Source organism: Arachis hypogaea, chromosome 18 (genome assembly GCF_003086295.3).
Source record: "Arachis hypogaea cultivar Tifrunner chromosome 18, arahy.Tifrunner.gnm2.J5K5, whole genome shotgun sequence".
NCBI lineage: Eukaryota > Viridiplantae > Streptophyta > Magnoliopsida > Fabales > Fabaceae > Arachis > Arachis hypogaea.
The window spans coordinates 27,156,425-27,169,780 of record NC_092053.1 but is presented as its reverse complement, the minus strand read 5'-3'; positions in this window follow the sequence as shown (position 1 = coordinate 27,169,780).

Sequence of the window (13,356 nt, the reverse complement as noted above, 5' to 3'; positions counted from 1 at the left end):
TGGAAACACCTATAATCTATCATGGAGAAATCATCCAAATCTCTCATGGAAGGATAAACAAAAGCCTCAACAAGGCTTTAATAATGGTGGAAGAAATAGGTTTAACAATAGTAAACCTTTTCCATCATCCACTCAGCAACAGACAGAGAACTCTGAACAAAACACCTCTAACTTAGCAAACTTAGTCTCTGATCTATCTAAGGCCACTGTAAGTTTCATGAATGAAACAAGGTCCTCCATTAGAAATTTGGAGGCACAAGTGGGCCAGCTGAGTAAAAGGATCACTGAAATCCCTCCTGGAACTCTCCCAAGCAATACAGAAAAAAATCCAAAAGGAGAGTGCAAGGCCATTGAATTGATCACCATGGCCGAACCTGTAAAGGAAGGAGAGGACGTAAATCCCAGTGAGGAAGACCTCCTGGGACGTCCAGTGATCAATAAGGAGTTTCCCTCTGAGGAACCAAAGGAATCTGAGGCTCACTTAGAGACCCTAGAGATTTCATTAAACCTCCTTATGCCATTCATGAGCTCTGATGAGTATTCCTCTTCTGAAGAGAATGAGGATGTTACTGAAGAGCAAGTTACCAAGTACCTTGGTGCAATCATGAAGCTGAATGCCAAATTATTTGGTATTGAGACTTGAGAAGATGAACCTCCCTTGTTCACCAATGAACTGAGTGATCTGGATCAACTGACATTGCCTCAGAAGAAACAGGATCCTGGAAAGTTCTTAATACCTTGTACCATAGGCATCATGACCTTCGAGAAGGCTCTGTGTGACCTTGGGTCAGGAATAAACCTCATGCCACTCTCTGTAATGGAGAAACTAAGAACCCTTGAGGTACAGAAAGCCAATTTCTCATTAGAAATGGCAGACAAATCTATGAAAATAGCTTATGGATAAGTAGTGGACATGTTAGTAAAGGTTAAAGACCTTTACATCCCTGCTGATTTTATAATCCTGGATACTGAGAAGGATGAGGATGAATCCATCATTCTTGGAAGACCCTTCCTAACCACAGCAAGAGCTGTGATTGATGTGGACAGAGGAGAATTGATCCTTCAATTAAATGAGGACAACCTTGTGTTTAAAACCCAAGGATCTCTCTCTGTACCCATGGAGAGGAAGCATAAAAAGCTTCTCTCACTGCAGATTCAACCAAAGTCCCCACAGTCAAACTCTAAGTTTGGTGTTGGGAGGCCACAACCAAACTCCAAGTTTGGTGTTGAACTCCCATATCCAAACTCTAAGTTTGGTGTTGGGAAGTCTCAACAATGCTCTGAACATCTGTGAGGCTCCATGAGAGCCCACTGTCAAGCTATTGACATTAAAGAAGCGCTTGTTGGGAGGCAACCCAATTTTTATTTATCTAATTTAATTGTTCTTTCATGTTTTATCAGGTTCATGATCATGTGGAGTCACAAAATAAATATAAAAATTGAAAACGAAATCAAAAAATAGCAGAAGAAAAATCACACCTTGGAGGAGGATCTCACTGGCATTTAAACGCCAGTAAGAAGCATCTGGCTGGCGTTCAACGCCAGAACAGAGCATGGTTCTGGCGCTGAACGCCCAAAATGGGCAGTATCTGGGCGTTTGAACGCCAGAATTGCACCCTGGAGAAGAGCTGGCGCTGAACGCCCAGAACAAGCATGGTTCTGGCGTTCAACGCCAGAAATGGGCAACAAATGGGCATTCAACGCCCAGAACAAGCACCAATCTGGCGCTGAACGCCCAGAGTTGTGTGCAAGGGCATTTTGCATGCCCAATTTGGTGCAAGATTGTAAATCCTTGAACACCTCAGGATCTGTGGACCCCACAGGATCACCTCAGGATCTGTGGACCCCACAGGATCCCCACCTACCTCCACTCACTTCTTCTCACCCCTCTTTCACACAATCCCATAAACACTCTTCCCCAAAACTCTTCACCAATCACCTCAATCTCTCTTCCCTATCACCACTTCACCACTCACATCCATCCACTCTTCCCCATAAACCTATCTCATAAACTCCACCTACCTTCAAAATTCAAAATCAATTTCCCACCCAAAACCCACGCTTATGGCCGAACCTTACCCCCCTCCCTTCCCTATATATAGCCCTCCATTCTTCCTCATTTTCACACAACATAACCCTCTCTTCTCTTCTTGGCCGAATACACCACTCCCCTCTCTCCTCCATATTTTCTTCTTCTTCTTCATCTATTCTTTCTTCTCTTACTCGAGGGCGAGAAAAATTCTAATTTTGGTGTGGTAAAAGCATAAGCTTTTTGTTTTTCCATTACCATTGATGGCACCTAAGACCGGAGAATCCTCTAGAAAAGGGAAAGGGAAGACAAAAGCTTCCACCTTCGAGTCATGGGAGATGGAAAGATTCATCTCCAAAGCTCATCAAGACCACTTCTATGATGTTGTGGCCAAGAAGAAGGTGATCCCCGAGGTCCCTTTCAAGCTCAAGAAGAATGAGTATCCGGAGATCCGACATGAAATCCAAAGAAGAGGTTGGGAAGTTCTAACAAACCCCATCCAACAAGTCGGCATCCTAATGGTTCAAGAGTTCTATGCCAATGCATGGATCATTAGGAACCATGATCAAAGTAAGAACCCAAACCCAAAGAATTATATCACAATGGTTCGGGGGAAATACTTAGATTTTAGTCCGGAAAATGTGAGGTTGGCGTTCAACTTGCCTATAATGCAAGGAGATGCACGCCCCTACACTAGAAGGGTCAACTTTAATCAAAGGTTGGACCAAGTCCTCATGGACATATGTGTGGAAGGAGCTCAATGGAAGATTGACTCCAAAGGCAAGCCGGTTCAACTAAGAAGACTGGACCTCAAGCCTGTGGCTAGAGGATGGTTGGAGTTCATCCAACGCTCCATCATCCCCACTAGCAACCGATCTGAAGTTACTATGGATCGGGCCATCATGATTCATAGCATCATGATTGGAGAGGAAGTAGAAGTTCATGAAGTCATCTCTCTTGAACTCTATAAAATAGCCGAAAAGCCCTCTCCTGGGGCAAGGCTAGCTTTTCCTCATCTTATTTGCCATCTATGTTATTCAGCTGGAGCTTTCATAGAAGGAGACATTCCCATTGAGGAAGAGAAGTCCATCACTAAGAAAAGGATGGAGCAAGCAAGAGAGCCCATTCATGGATCTCAAGAGACACATGAAGCTCATCACGATGAGATCCCGGAGATGCCTCAAATGCATTTTCCTCCACAAAACTATTGGAAGCAAATCAACACCTCCCTAGGAGAATTAAGTTCCAACATGGGACAATTAAGGGTGGAACATCAAGAGCACTCCATCATCCTTCATGAAATAAGAGAAGATCAAAAAGCAATGAGGGAGGAGCAACAAAGACAAGGAAGAGACATAGAAGAGCTCAAGGACATCATTGGTTCCTCAAGAAGGAAACGCCACCATCACTAAGGTGGACTCATTCCTTGTTCTTACATTCTCTGTTTTTCGTTTTCTCTATGTTAAGTGCTTATCCATGTTTGTGTCTTCATTACATGATCATTAGTATTTAGTAACTTTGTCTTAAAGTTATGAATGTCCTATGAATCCATCACCTCTCTTAAATGAAAAATGTTTTAATTCAAAAGAACAAGAAGTACATGAGTTTCGAATTTATCCTTGAACTTAGTTTAATTATATTGATGTGGTGACAATGCTTCTTGTTTTCTGAATGAATGCTTGAACAGTGCATATGTCTTTTGAAGTTGTTGTTTAAGAATGTTAAATATGTTGGCTCTTGAAAGAATGATAACAAGGAGACATGTTATTTGATAATCTGAAAAATCATAAAAATGATTCTTGAAGCAAGAAAAAGCAGCAAAGAACAAAGCTTGCAGAAAAAAAAGAGCGAAAAAAATAGAAAGAAAAAAAGAAAAAGCAAGCAGAAAAAGCCAAAAGCTCTTAAAACCAAGAGGCAAGAGCAAAAAGCCAATAACCCTTAAAACCAAAAGGCAAGGGTAAATAAAGAGGATCCCAAGGCTTTGAGCATCAGTGGATAGGAGGGCCTAAAGGAATAAAATCCTGGCCTAAGCGGCTAAACCAAGCTGTCCCTAACCATGTGCTTGTGGCGTGAAGGTGTCAAGTGAAAACTTGAGACTGAGCGGTTAAAGTCAAGGTCCAAAGCAAAAGAAGAGTGTGCTTAAGAACCCTGGACACCTCTAATTGGGGACTTTAGCAAAGCTGAGTCACAATCTGAAAAGGTTCACCCAATTATGTGTCTGTGGCATTTATGTATCCGGTGGTAATACTGGAAAACAAAGTGCTGAGGGCTACGGCCAGGACTCATAAAATAGCTGTGTTCAAGAATCATCATACTGAACTAGGAGAATCAATAATACTATCTGAACTCTGAGTTCCTATAGATGCCAATCATTCTGAACTTCAATGGATAAAGTGAGATGCCAAAACTATTCAAGAGGCAAAAAGCTACAAGTCCCGCTCATTTAATTGGAGCTATGTTTCATTGATAGTTTGGAATTTATAGTATATTCTCTTCTTTTTATCCTATTTGATTTTCAGTTGCTTGGGGACAAACAACAATTTAAGTTTGGTGTTGTGATGAGCGGATAATTTATACGCTTTTTGGCATTGTTTTTAGTATGTTTTTAGTAGAATCTAGTTACTTTTAGGGATGTTTTCATTAGTTTTTATGTTAAATTCACATTTCTAGACTTTACTATGAGTTTGTGTGTTTTTCTGTGATTTCAGGTATTTTCTGGCTGAAATTGAGGGACTTGAGCAAAAATTAGATTCAGAGGTTGAAGAAGGACTGCTGATGCTGTTGGATTCTGACCTCTCTGCACTCAAAGTGGATTTTCTAGAGCTGCAGAACTCAAAATGGCGCGCTTCCAATTGCGTTGGAAAGTAGACATCCAGGGCTTTCCAGCAATATATAATAGTCCATACTTTGGCCAATTTTAGACGACGTAAAAGGGCGTTGAACGCCAGTTCTACGCTGCTGTCTGGAGTTAAACGCCAGAAACACGTCACAAACCAGAGTTGAACGCCAGAAATACGTTACAAACTGGCGTTCAACTCCAAAAATGACCTCTGCACGTGTAACATTCAAGCTCAGCCCAAGCACATACCAAGTGGGCCCCGAAAGTGGATTTATGCATCAATTACTTAGTTCTGTAAACCCTAGTAACTAGTTTAGTATAAATAAGACTTTTTACTATTGTATTTGATATCCTGGATTGTATTTTTGATCCTGTGATCACGTTTTGGGGGCTGGCCATTCGGCCATGCCTGAACCTTTCACTTATGTATTTTCAAACGGTAGAGTTTCTACACTCCATAGATTAAGGTGTGGAGCTCTGCTGTTCCTCAAAGATTAATGCAAAGTACTACTGTTTTTCTATTCAATTCAACTTATTCCGCTTCTAAGATATTCATTCGCACTTCAACCTGAATGTGATGAACGTGACAATCATCATCATTCCCTCATGAATGCGTGGCTGACAACCACTTCCGTTTCACCTTAGATTGAATGAGTATCTCTTGGATCTCTTAATCAGAATCTTCGTGGTATAAGCTAGATTGATGGCGGCATTCATGAGAGTCCGGAAAGTCTAAACCTTGTATGTGGTATTCCGAGTAAAACTCAAGGATTGAATGACTGTGACGAGCTTCAAACTCGCGAGTGCTGGGCGTAGTGACAGACGCAAAAGGATAGTAAATCCTATTCCAGTATGATCGAGACCCTCTAGATGATTAGCCATGCAGTGACAGCGCATCGGACCATTTTCACAGAGAGGATAGGATGCAGCCATTGGCAAGGGTGATGCCTCCAGACGATTAGCCATGCAGTGACAGCGCATCGGACCATTTTCCAAAGAGGATAAAAAGTAGCCATTGACAACGGTGATGTCCTTACATAAAGCCAGCCATGGAAAGGAGTAGGATTGATTAGATGAAGACAGCAGAAAAGCAGAGGTTCAGAGGAACGAAAGCATCTCTATACGCTTATCTGAAATTCTCACCAATGAATTACATAAGTATTTCTATCCTTATTTTATTATATAAATTTCGAAAACTCCATAACTATTTTATATCCGCCTGACTGAGATCTACAAGGTGACCATAGCTTGCTTCATACCAACAATCTCCGTGGGATCAACCCTTACTCACGTAAGGTTTATTACTTGGACGACCCAGTGCACTTGCTGGTTAGTTGTATCGAAGTTGTGAATGAAAAATGATTTATTAAGACGTGCGTACAGAGTTTTTAGCGCCGTTGCCTGAGATCACAATTTCGTGCACCAGCACGCTCCACCATAGCCGCAACCACAACAACTTTAATCATGGCACGTAAGAACCGAACTCAAACCTAAAGCATCAACATTTCAAGGACCTTATAAACATATCACAGAATAGCGACTAGAAGAAATCAGAACAGGGAAAAGCTTACTGAACCTACGAATATCTGGAAAACGGAACAGCGGTGACTTCGTTGACGACGCGACAGCTTGATGTCGCATGCACGACTACTGAACTCAGCATGCACGAACCACAACTTGACCCTACGTTAACAGAACCTCAGAGTTTACAACCAAACAAAACAGAAAGCTTATACGCTAGCGACGAGGGTTTCAGAACGGAAATACCTACTGTAACAAGGAAGAATAGCTTAACTGAACGGTAGTAGCTCCGGTGGTGGCTCTGACGGTGGCAACTCGCGATAAATAAACTCCTAGCACAAACAACCTCAGCAACAACTCTCATGGTAATAACGAACTTAACGGATAAGGAAGATCTGAAGCAAGGTTAGAGCTTACCAAGACAGAAGCTTCAGTGACAGTTTATGACGATAGAGGCTTGGCCACCCACCTCCAGGAGCAGGGACGGAGCAAGCGACGGCGGCTGGACGCGGCAGTGGTGGCAGAACCGGCTCCCTCTCTCGTCGCGCACTCTCTCTCTTTGCGCACTCTCTCTCTTCGACTTCTCCCATGGATAACGGTGGCGTTGTGAGGACACGGTCTCATGCATAATGTTGCGAGTACTTAAATGCTTGAGGCAACAATTTCTTATATTTTGATAATTCTTACCAATTTTCAATTTACTGCTAATATCTATGTAAAAGTCAAGTCAATTAACCTCTTCTCTTATGTTTGGCCCAAAATGCATTGTAGACCAGGTAATTACAATACAAATTAGTCCAAGTCCTAGAGAAACTAACAAACTGTTAAGTTGCATTCGATAGTGATCTATCTGCATAGTGCCAGTGATGCGAGTCATGAAGAAATCTAACTTGCGAAATATGTGTTCAAATATAAAATACATATTAAAAATTAGTTAAATAATACATATATTTAAGTAAAAACTAATACATACCATTGTTCTTGTGCAAAATTATTAATTAAAATATGTTAGATAATTTAATATATTTAATTAAATTCAATCTAATAATTTTCAATTATCAATTTCACATGAAAATAATTGTACGTGAGTTTTCGTCATGTATTCATATACAAATATATATTAACTAATTTAATAACTGATTTTTAGTATATACGTTACATTTTTTAGCTATGTTCAATAGTTTTGATTAAAATTATATTATCGGTTTAGTTAATATATGTGGTAGACATGCTAACGTTAGTTAATATATTAAAATTATACTTTTATTTTATCTTTTTTTTTTTTTGTTTTTATTCCTTTTAAATTCTCGTTTCTTTTTAATTTTATTTCTTCTTATTTTTTACCCCTCTTACTCTTATTTGTTTTAGTTCTTTTTCTTCTATTTTCGTGTACCTCACCGGGGTTCTCTTCACTATGACGTTGAGAATCTCAATTTTCCTTGATTTTAGTTGTTTATGCAAAGAAACAGAGATAAAGAGTCTCTTCTGTACGACTCGGAGATTGAAAGCACTCTTCGGAAGCAAAGGAAACAAGCTAGAGCTCAAGAGGTTCAAGAAATCTTTAGGGACGAGTCTGAAGAGGAAGCTGAACCCAGTATGGCTGATAATACTGGGGTCAGTAACCCCAACAATGTCCTACCAGTAAAAAGAACTCTGGGGTCATATACTAAACCCTAATCCCAGGAGTTTTGTGGGAAGTATTGTACCACCAGTTGTGCATGTAAATAACTTTGAGTTGAAGCCTCAATTCATCTCTTCGGTCCAGCAACATTGTCAATTTAGTGGAAGCCCACAGGAGGACCCTAATCTTTTTATATCTAATTTTCTGAGGATATGTGATATAGTCAAAACCAATGGGATTTTCGCCGACGTGTACAGGTTGATGTTATTCCCTTTTGCTATAAGGGACCGAGCTAGTCAGTGGCTTGAGACACAACCTAAAAAAAGTATAGCAACCTGGGCAGATTTGGTTAGTAAGTTCTTAACTAAATTCTTCCCACCTCAGAGGTTGACTAAACTGAGGACTGACATTCAAACAACTTGAAAGATAGTCTCTCTATGAAGTTTGGGAAAGATACAATGCTATGATAAGGAAGTGCCCTCCGGACATGTTTGCGGACTGGGTACAATTACAGATTTTCTATGATGGTATCACTTCGGCTTCTAGGCTCTTTCTGGATAATTCTGCAGGAGGCTCTTTGCATATGAATACCACTAATGAAGCCTTGGATTTGATAGAGATTGTGGCCAATAATCAGTACTTATATTCCTTAGAGAAAACCGTAAAGAAAGGTGTCATGGAGTTGGATGCTTTGGATGCCATTTTGGCTCCGAGCAAAGCTATGTCTCAACAGATTGCCGCCATCACTCAACATTTGGGAGGTATGCAAGTGTCATCTGTTGCTACCCAGGATCCTTCTTTTGATATGAGTGGTAGAGTGTCTCAATTTGGAAACCTTGGTTATGGGCAACCCCTTCCTGAACAAGTTAACTACATGGGTAATTCTTTAATACCGGCTAATAATTATCCTTTTTCCAAGACATACAATCTGAGATGAAGAAATCACCCAAATTTTGGCTGGAAAAATCAGAATCAGAATCAAAGGCAGTCCAACTTCAACAAGAACAACCCCCACCAAAACCAGTTTAACTAGCAAAATCATTTCAAATAGCAACATCAATCTTTTCAATCACAAAATCCACCCCAGCTGTCTAGGATAGCTCAGCATTGGAAGCACAATTGGCAGGACTTTCCAAGACCACTCATAGTTTCATACAAGAAACTAGACTTCAATTCAAAACTTGGAAGTGCAGATGGGACAATTGAGCAAGCGAAATGCTGAGAGGCCTCCTAATACATTCTCCAATGATACAATTCCAAATCTAAGAGAGGAATGTAAAGCGATATACGTGATGAGTGAAAAAGAGGTGGACACTCAACCCTCTAGTGATGAAGAGCCAGTTGGAGAAAATATGAAAGAAGCCGAAGACCTTGAGGAGACCATTATCTCTCTGCTTATGCACACCAAGACCTCAGTGGCTAAGTGCAATCCAAAAGTCTCGCCTCCTCAAAAGCTTCAAGAAGAACACAAGAATGAACAATGCTTAACGCTCTTTGAGGTATTTAAGGCGCTCCACATCAACACTCATTCAATAGAAGTTCTTAAGCAAATACCAATGTATATTAACTTCATGAAAGAGTTGTTATCTAAGAAAACACCTATGAAGGGAGACCAAATAGTGGTGTTAACCAGAGAGTGTAGTGCTATCATTCAAAGAAACCTGCCAAGTAAAAAAGTCCGATCCCGAGAGTTTTCAAATTTTCTGTATCATTGGAAATAATACCTTTGAGAGAGCATTGTGTGATTTAGGGGCGATCATCAATTTGATGCCACTCTCTGTGATGAAAAAGTTGCAAATTCAGGAGGTAGAACCAACAAGAATAGCTATTCAATTGGCAGATAAACTTGTAAGGCTGGAATAATGAGTGATGGAGAATGTTTTGGTAAGGGTGGAAAAGTTCTTCCTCCCAACAGATTTTGTGATTCTTGACATGGAAGAGGATGACAACTTCTCCATCATTCTATGAAGACCATTCTTAGCTATTGGAAGATCTCTCATTGATCTGGAAAAAGGTGAATTAATACCGAGAGTGCACAATGAGCAGTTGGTCTTTCATATCTTCAAAGCCTCATATCACTCCAATAAAGGGGAGAAGTGCATGAGGACTGAGTCCACTGATCCATTCCTCCCGGAACCACCTGATGATACAAAATATGAGCTACAATCCAAAGCTTTTATGGTGGAGATTAATAAAATTCCTCCTAATATTAAATCTAAGTTTGGTGTTGGATATTAGGAGTCAACTCCAAAGGAGGCTCCCAGGAAGACGGTACCTAGGGGTTGGAGGAACAAGAAAATCCCCACTGAAGATTTCTCTCCAGGATTGAAAGTTGCATTGACTCACAATTTGACATTTTCTTATACAGTGAACAGGATCCTCTCTCTTGAGCATGTTGAGTTACTCCATGAAGACACATGGAGAAGATTCATAGTGAGAGGGGAGGTGCTGAAGCAATATGATCAACCTCCTCCTTAACAGCAGGGGTGAACCGTCAAGCTAATGACGTTAAAGAAGCGCTTGTTGGGAGGCAACCCAATACCTTTAGTATCCTTTAGTTATGTTTTATTCTATGCATTTTATTTATTTTGTTTTTATATCTCACAGTTTTCCTTGTTTTTTAACTGTATTAGAGTCATGCATCTTGAATAGCATAGGAACAGGTGCACTTTAAATTGAGCTGGGAGCTCTGAAGAGGTAGAATCAGATTTAGAAGGTTAGGCGCTAAACGCCGGGACCTGGCGTTTAGCTTCAGAAGCCACACATCTTGAGGACTTGCCATTGCCACCCTGGCGTCTAGGGCCGATTTTGGGCGTCTAGCGCTATGGTGTACGCACAAGGGAGAGTGGTCTCTTGATTGCGTTCAAGACTACCGTGTCTTCGTCCGGTCATTTGCGCTTCTTCGTCATTCAAGCTGTATCGCCATCTCTTCTCTCTTCTTCAAGACCACCGTCCTAGTGCCGCCATTCCAGTAGCACCTTCGAATCTACTCCAGTCGCCGTCCCTGCTATTCCACTGTCATGGCAACTTGTTTCTGCCATCACAACTCGTCAAATCGTCTCAAGTGTGTTGCCTCTATTTCATTATTCTCAAACTCGCGAATTAACTCATAAACTTGTACAAGTTTGGGTAATCAAATTGAATTAACTCGTACATAAACTTGTTTCTGAGTAAACTCGGCTAGAGTCGCATAAACTCGGTCAAAATCGCGAGTTTGATGGCGGTGCCCGTTTTAGCCCAAAAAGGCGCCGTTATGGCCCAAAATCAAAAGAAAATTGCAACCATATGGCTTTGGCTCATCACTCACTCTTCTCTCCCTCCCTTCGCCGTTCTCTCTCTCTCTCTCTCTCTCATTATTCTGACCTCTCACCTCTGTCCATCTACTGTCTACCGTTCGTTGCCGATCGGTCACCTGTACGCACGTCGCTCCCTACTCTCTGCTCTGCTTCTCCTTCTCTCGTTCTCTATTGAGTTTGTTCTGTTCAGTTTCACTTCAAGTGGAGCATCTGTCGTTTTCTGTGCTGCCGTCGTTTGTCGCGTTGCCGGTTGCCAGTGCTCGTCGATTCTTCTGCCATCTGCCGCGCTTTCGTCTTCTGTTCGCGCACCGCCGCGCTTGTCTAACTGCACAACAGTGACAATACAACTGCCTGGGACCTCTTTTCCATTCAGGTACGTTTTAAAAGATCTACAACTTAATTACTTCAATTCTTACTTGATCTATTTTCTGTCATAGTTGTTACTTGTTACTGAATTATGCAATAGTTGTTAATTCATTGTTAATTACTTAATTCATTGTTAAACTTAAGTTAATTATGTAATAGTTGTTCTGTGATAGTTGATAGTTGTTATTGCGTTTTTATTTGTTAGTTGTTACTTAATTCATTGTTAAACTTAAGTTAATTCTGTGATAGTTGTTAGTTGTTACTGCATTTTTTATTTAGGAAGAATTTTGAATTTAATTATTTGTTAGTTGTTATTGAATGTCTGAATTCTGAATTTAATTATCCTAAAAGAAATGATGTTTCTAATAAAGATGGTGATGATAATAATGTTGATATTGATGTCATAGAAGATGAAGATATTAGAGGATTTTAGTTTTAGATTTTTATATAATTATTGCTTCGTTGTTTTTTTGTTCTATTGTGTTCTATGTTGAACTAGATGCTTTATCGTGAAAGATTTTAGTTTTAGATTTTTAGTTTATCAGTACTTGTTGTAATTGTTGTACTAATGTACTATTTTAATTTATTATGTGTTTTGAGTTGAAAATTGTTAAGTTTCAATGTCTATATTTGGGTAAGTATATATATTATATATGATATATATATTTTTTATAAAAAAAATTCAAAACAGATAAACTTGTATGATTTTACGAGTCGAGTCTAGGTCAGCTCCATGAGTTTATTTAGACTCGCGAATTTGACAACCTTGCTCTGTTCCACTTCTGTCGCGCCACTTCTATTCCATCGGGCTCCAACCGTCGTCTGTTCCAGTTCCATCGCCTGTGTCTTTTGGTTCGAGTTCCTCATTTTTGTTCCCTCTCTCGCATCTGTGTTTGAGTTCCAGCCAAATGGAAGGTGATTTTTGGGATTTTTTTCCCTTCAGTCATCATTGTTTTAGATTTCTTTGTTTTTGAGATTTAGTTTTATTTTTGGTTAGAATTGGTGATATGAATTTTTTACTTGAAAATTACTTTTTGGTACTTTCCTTTTCAAGTTGCTTACTGCTATAATTTGAGGAGATTGTGAATTTTTGCTTGCTTACTTGCTATTCTAGTTAGGCTTTGATTCTTTGAGTACACTTCTCAAGTTAATGTTTTCAGCAATGATGACTTTTAGATATTTTTTTTTGTTGCTTTGTTTTAAATTTTTTTATTGGTGTTATTGTGGTGTTAATGTGTTTTAAATATTCTTTTGATTTTTTTGGTTGATTGACTTTGTTCACTACTTGATGATAAATTTAAATTGATAAATCTGTTATTAGTTTATTGTTTGATAAAAATTGCACTTTTTTTCTAATGTTAAATTTTGTTTAAGTTTCTTGATGATAGATTGTACTGTTATTGATTCACTGTTTATTTAGTGCTTTTTTTCAGTTGTTAATTATTATGCTGAACTTATAAAAATTAAATTAAAAATTTTGTTAATCTTTGTTAAAACATATTAATTATTGTGCTGATTTTATTAAAATAATGTTAAAAATTTTGATAATTTTAGTTTATTTTTGTTAATTTTAATATTTTACTTATATTTTATTTATTATTTTATTATAAAACGATTATTACGACTGAACTACCGTTAAATCGGTTAACTATAAAAACGGTTCGATAATCTTTAGAACTTTCGA